Genomic DNA, 7,377 nt, shown 5'->3' on the forward strand with positions numbered 1-7,377 from the left:
GAAAACAAGTATCTGATTTAGAAACAGCTAGCAAATCACTTTTAACACCTTTTCGTATTGATATATGACAGATTACATTCAAATCTCACACCGGCAGCACTTCGGTATGGAATTGCACAACTGTTACGTGATTTCGCTTATGAGCACCTTTATATAGTGCTTGAGATTTCGCTCCAATGTACATGGCCTTATGAGCGAAACCCTAACATGTCCAAACAAGCGAAATCTTCAATCTAAAACCCTATGAGCGAAATCATCATTCTAATTACATACATTCTCCAGTTTTCTCGTAAAACGTGCCCTAATCTAACATTCTAAGACTAAGACTCGATACAAGACGAAGTCGGCAGATGCATGCACCAACAGTCTTTCTACTTTGGCCAATCATTTCTTAATATTCATTCATAGGCATATCTTAAATCTTTATCCTCATCATTTAATCATTTTAAGCACTACATTATATACAAAAGTATAACAACGTCGATTTCTTTTTTCGATTCCATACATATCTTAGACATGATACAACTTATTGAGATCTCTTTATTTTCAGGTACCTGAGGTTCTTCTTGAACCATCATGTCTATTATCTCTTCAGGAGATCTTATTACTATAACCTTAACTTGACCATCTTAATTACTTGCTCCAATTTTCGAGGAATTTTATTATTGGAATCAACTAGTTTACCATGCTTTAGGCGTGCAATAGACTCATTACAAAATATGTGGTTGTCCTCTTGGGATACAAATATGACTGGAGCATACGCAATTGATTATGTGACTTACTTAGTCACTCTATTTAGGTTAGTGAACTTGTCTGGTAATTTGTTCTTTAATATTGGTAAATGAATTAACCTTTGAACTTCTAGTTCATAGAATAGTCTGAGGATCAAGATGACATGATAATTCATTTAACTTTTTACTTTCCAACTGCTTGTTATCTCCCCCTAATGTTGGGAACATTTATTCACTAAAGTGAAAACCAATGAGCCATAAACAAATTTCTCACTAATGGCTTAAGTATTCAATCATAGACGATTATTTATACCCAACATATTCTCAAACTTTTTAGAAGTCCCATCTTTGTGCGGTATGGTGGATGAGTTTCAATATATGTCGCACAACCAAAATCTTTGATGGGACATCTTTCGTTCCTGAGCAAAAATGTAACGCTTTGCTTTTTCGCAACTTTCCTTGATTAGAAAGCGTGTCTTGTATTTCTATTTTGGAAAACTTGTATTCCTTATAATCGTATTTCGTTGTACCATTGTAAAATCCGAGACTTTAATCGTAATGAAATCCATTGTTTTATACAAATTATACCATACTTATTCATTACACTTATACGTTTTAATTCATTGTACATTCGATATCTTATTCGTGAATTTGTAAACATGTGATAAAACTTGCAAATACGTACCATACATACACAACTTATACGCTTTTTACTCATGTTTATACATCATTGGACACTTACAATGCTTAATCATGATTCGCGTACTATTATTATGCTTAATTATATGTTTATATACATAAAATCAGCTTATAACACACTTTACACCTCAAAACACAACTTATATGAAATATAACGGACTTAAAGTGACAAAAATCAACAAAGTTTCCCGGCCTGAGGCTGTCGCGCCCTGCGACCGTCCCCCTTCCTTGCCGCGCCCCGCAAGAGGGTCTGATCCACAGAATGTTGTTAGCTGCTCATGTATTGGTCCATTTTGTGTTAGTTTTGGTTGCAACTACCTCTTAATTACTCAACTAATCCCAAACCCTAAACCTCAACTATATAACCAAGCCTCCTAACACTCATTTTCATTTTCCAACTCATTTACACTCCTAAAATGCTCTCAATTCACCTGGAAAATACTAGTTTTGGCAGATTATTCTAAGTGCCAAAGTGAGCACTTTTTTCTTCACTTTTCTTCAACTTTCTTCACCATTTCTTCTTCTACAAAGCTTGGAACACCTCTAGGAATGTTTCCACAAGATTACCATGGTAATCTAAGGTGGAACATCACCATTTTGAGGTCCAAACTTTCTGTTTTGGAAGATTATACTTTAGAACTTTATTAAACTCATACATTCTTACATGAATCTTGTGCCTACCTTGCCACTAATCAAGTCCATGGTTATAGTGCTTGTGTATGGTTGATTCTTACGAGTTTAGAGGTGCAACACTCTCTAAACTTCCTGTTTTAATAGGGTTTAGACAACCCACAAGTGTTGAAGTCACATAAGTCTACCATAGTTCATATGGCAAGACTTATGTTTGATGCAAGTGTGAACTTTGGATGCTTTGGCTACCCTACTTTGTTCCACACCTCACTTGATGATTTGCTTGATAATATACTAGATTAGATTTACCTTCTTGTTATTCATGACCCTCCCACCATCTTCATGATGGTGTGTGTAATGGTGAATAATATAATGAGGTTTCTGTAACACCCCAAAAATGCGTAAAAGAGATTAATTCGTGTTATGTAATTAGAGAGATATTAAAGCACATTAGTATGGGTACCGTTTCAGATGAAGTTATACAATATTATTTTATAATTCGTTGTGAATTATTTATGAGGGAAAATAACTTGCTGGATATCAACATATTGTAACGGATTGCATTTTAGTAATATATGTCGATAAATATGATGGGTTCGGTTCAAGTAAATACGGCTACCTCATACTATGTAAATATCCAAAGTTCAATATATAAAGCCCCTTTATGGCTCATTTTGGCAGATTTTCTCTCTCAAGTTAGAGAGAGAAATAAGAGAGAGATAGAACTAGAGAAAGATGGGTGGCCGGCGGTGGCGTTTAGCGGCAATTCGCGGTGGCCGGAGGTGGTTGGAGTTGTGGGTTTCAACCTGGAACCATTTAGGGATGCTACGAACGTAATGGTAAGCTCCGATTTACCTAAATCCTTGCTTAAAGTTGTTAAAATTGTAGAAATCAAATTTGTCCAGAATGTGATTCTATAATCCAGTCACAAAGAATCGGACGATCTGTGAAATCTAACCGTTGGATCATCTTGATTTTTGTATAAAAGTATTATAACATATATATCATCACTTTGAACGGTGGAAATGTAAAATAGAGCTGTTAAACTCGAGATTTAAGCTCGTTTTCATAGCAGCTCGTATTTGCGTTTTTATAAAAACACAGCCCCTTAGAATCGGTTTTCCCGGAGATCCGACCGTTGGATTGAGCTGAAATTTTGACTGTAGCTTTCTGGCATACGGATCTATAATACCTCCGAAGGAAATTCCGATTAGAGGTCTGGAACTAATGTTTTGAAACTGAACAGTTTATAACAAATTTATTGTACGAAAATTAGGAAGTTGATGGTGTTGTATGAATGGTCTAATGGTATTGCATGTGCAATCTATGACAAGACAAATGTTCATGATGCTTGATGTTGTGAACTAGGAAGGTAGACATGAATTACTTGTACATTGTGCTTTAGATATGGTTCGCACGCCAAGTGTTTGATACAATGTCTAGTAGATGATTGTAAGTGAATTTGCATGTAACCACTTGATCAACATGAATGAAATGTAAAATACCATGTAATTTGTGATTTTCATATGAATTGGTTGAATACGTGCATTAAAAGCTTGTACTAGGAGCTTAGCACATGGTATGTCCGCCATGTGTTTAAATGTATGCTTGATGTAATTCAATAAGTGAAATTTTGTTAGTTATGGGATATTCGAACTTACTAGTAAGCAACCATGTTAGAACATGTTGAAATGACACCATGGAAATGAAATGAATGTAATTTAGAATGTTTGTATATGCTAATAATGTGGTAACCATAATGACATGGAAGTATAGGATCATGCCAAGGTGGGTGGATGCATGGATGGCTAACAGAATGGATGCGAGGAAGCAAGTACGAAACGGACGCTTAAGGTAAGTGATTCTAAGACTCACTTCGAAGTATGTATTTATGTAATTGTTGTACCTATTTGTTTAAATTGGGATCATGGTAGTGTTAGAGGAAAACAGAATCTTGGTTAGATGTTATATGTTTAATTTGAAGCAAATCATGGCAGGCCTGATCGAGCGGGACTCGAAACAGGTCAATTTTGACTGCAAACACAAAATAACAACATTTGGCCATAAGGTATGGCAGTTGGTCGTAACTTACGGTGTGTGGATTCTGCTTCGGCAGAAAGTCCCAGTCGTAAGCTACGGCAGGTAAGCCGTAGCCTACGGCAGGATTGATATGGGCAATAGGAGGATGTCGTAAGCTACGGCATGTGGACCGTAGCTTACGATGGGTTCAAGCCACAACCCAAAAACCTTGTTTTTGGTCTCTCGCACATTCCAAACCTCGTAGAAACATTCTGAGGCCCTGTTAAAGTCCCGAAATGCGATGTAAAGTTTTCTAAATTGAAAAAGTTAAATCACGTCATGTCAGAATATTCGAATTATGAGTATGAGTAAAAATTAAGAAGTAATGTAACAGAAGGTGGATTTGGATGTTGGGGTAAGGATGGAACTAGTACGCGTGTACGAATGAGAGACGAATAATAAATGTGGACATGTTTGTGTGAGTTATATGTAAGTGTCTAATTAAGACTTGTGTGAACAAATGTGTTAGAATTTATTACAGGTGTGAAAAGGACGAAACTTGTACATAGGCATGTTATAGATAGATAGTTGTATGCATGTAAAAGTATGATATTTGAATACGAATAACTGAATGTGATTTGTATGTATATATGCAGATATAGAACTGTAGCATGTGTAAGTAGTGTGAACTTGTATGTAAGTATATATGATTGGAACACGTATGAACGTACATAGATATATGAAAGTGTATACGCGTGTTGTAATCTAATGATTGTAGATCACTGGTATACGTTTATGTGAAGATGTGGGTATTCAAGATGTTCGAGATTATGTATTCCTAACCATGTTATTATTAAGAATGAAATGAAGTGCAGGTATGGGAACGTCGGACTCTCGAGGTATTGATGTCAGACTCGAGTGAATAAAATTGAGAGGATGTTTCAATGGAATACCATATGTAGTTAGAATGTGATATGGCCTTTTAAGTATATGTATTAAATTATATATGATCTCACCATTTACTAATTCGTCGGTTATTCATATGGTGACCGTAGGTTACATGGACAACATTATCATCATGAAGAACAAGTGGATAAAGATCGAGATAAAGAGCATGGATTGTACGGGAGGGTAGTCACATAGATTGTATTTGCATGTTATTCTTGATACGGTAATTTAGAATGAATAATGTTTTTCTATAAAAAGAGTTGTTTTAAATGCTTTTCAAGAATGTCAGAGTATTGATGTGAAACAAATTTTATGGTTCGTATTTTCCGCTGCGTATTTATGATCAAAACGTGTTAGGGTCTTACAGTTTCTAACCTCCATGCTTGACATACATGATACTACATGCTAATACTTGATTGGACTTAGTTTTAGAATGTATTATTACTATATAAACTATAAGTAACTATATTAAAACATGGCTGAGTTGGATGTTAATCAAGCCATGATTAATCGTCATAAACCTAAGCTAACATATCAAAGATTCTAGAGTACTTGTTATGATTCCAATGGGCAATTTGGGACCCATGAAACCACTTGATATGGTGTCATAAACAAACTCTTGGAACTTCGATATTACTTTCGTATATACATACTTTCACTACTTTAACTTCCTAATTCCGAGTCTAAAACACCCCATAAACTCCAACACCGAACACATTCATTCTCCTATTCTCATTAACTCGTCAATACATGGATAATCGGAAGACTTGGAAAATTTGTGAGTGCACTTGACCCTTTTCGCTTTAACACACTTTAGGTGTAACATGTTTAACTTGTCAAAATACACAATTCACACAAACTTATTTATTCGCTCAATCCACTATACATGATAATTGTTATACTTACGTTGTTATACTCGAATTCATACATACTACTTGTCATTAACTTAGCTAGCACACCTTAACAATTATAGCGCTATAGGAGTAGCACACCACCCGACGGGGTTTCGTTAAGTTACATACTTTACGGTCTCAATTACTTCGGTATCGAGGGACGCACAATATTATACATAACAGTCTCGTTCACTTTTGTGGGGAGGGATGCTCATTATTCTTGTGGACACTCGGGTTTGACTTTTAGTTATGCATGTTAATTCAACCTTGTATACCAAATTGCCATGTTGGATTGGGGAAATACTTTTTATACTTATGCCATGTGTCTAAAACTAGTGTACTCGCCAATACGTTGTATTGAACTATGCTTTTAAAACATGTTGCAGGTTTATGATGATTTTGATGATGCACGGAACTTAGTAGGATGCCTAGAAACGCACCAAACTTGAATTCATGCTTAGTAGTTTAGATATTCGATACTTGTTGTAATTTAATGTATTTTGTAACAAACAATGTTGTATTTCCTTTCCATGTTGTACTTAAATTGTTATGAAATGAAAGCAGTTTTATTTAAATATTGTCGCAAATAGTGCTATAAAGTCTTGAACAATCTCATTTTCGTCCCACTCCGATGTTTCCGCCATCGGTTGGGGTGTGACAAAAAACCAACTGTATGGGGAGAAGTATAACTTATTGGCTTGATGTGAATTGATGGTACTGTATATACAATTACATGTGCCTAAATGAACTTTTGTTCCTCTCATGATCATTGGCTTTGTAACCAACAGTAGACGTTTAGTGATCATCTCAACAATAACACTTATTCCAATGATCGTGAATAACTTGGGAATCAAATTCACTATAGATGCATTTCGGTGATATTATCATCCCCACTTCTTGCCCTAAATTATCAGACAACATAGATGCATCAGCTTCAAAAAAACAATAGCTTTATTTTGGATCTAGGGTTTGTGCAGGTAAACATGAACTTAGGGTTCAATGTGATGGGTGTGGTGGGAGAGATGGTGGTGGGTTGGTGGTAGCTGGTTGGTGTGATGGTGGTGGTTAGGGTTAAGATGGTGTGGGTTGTGTGGTGGGAGAGGTGGTGGTGGGTTGGTGGTAGCTGGTTGGTGCGATGGTGGGGGTTAGGGTTAAGATGGTGTGGGTGGTGCAGTGGGAAAGATGGTGGTGAGTGCGATGGTGGTGGTTGGGGTGTGTGGTGGCAGGTGGGGCGGTGGGGGCTATTGGTGGCTGATATGATGGTGATGAGGGAGAGAGATATGTATATATATTTTATTTACTAGGTTATAACCCCGTGTATTACACGGGTTAAGTAAATAAAAAATCAAATAGTTAATAACGAAAATGATATTTTTAAGACGCTTTTATGATAACCAAACAAAATTTTGTGTCATGTATGATCAAAACTTGTGATGTTTGTCAAGTTTATAAATATG

At 36.0% G+C, this 7,377-nt stretch overlaps 1 long non-coding RNA gene across 1 annotated transcript; it reads left to right on the forward strand.

The window, feature by feature from the left end:
* The first annotated feature begins 2,727 nt into the window (after positions 1-2,727).
* Positions 2,728-5,278, forward strand: LOC110902669. The gene is made up of 3 exons (XR_002571319.2): positions 2,728-2,899; positions 3,837-3,914; positions 5,135-5,278. It is a non-coding gene; the product is annotated as an uncharacterized LOC110902669 (long non-coding RNA).
* The last annotated feature ends 2,099 nt before the right edge of the window (positions 5,279-7,377 follow it).

Source organism: Helianthus annuus, chromosome 13, assembly GCF_002127325.2.
Source record: "Helianthus annuus cultivar XRQ/B chromosome 13, HanXRQr2.0-SUNRISE, whole genome shotgun sequence".
In the NCBI taxonomy this organism is placed as follows: Eukaryota; Viridiplantae; Streptophyta; class Magnoliopsida; order Asterales; family Asteraceae; genus Helianthus; species Helianthus annuus.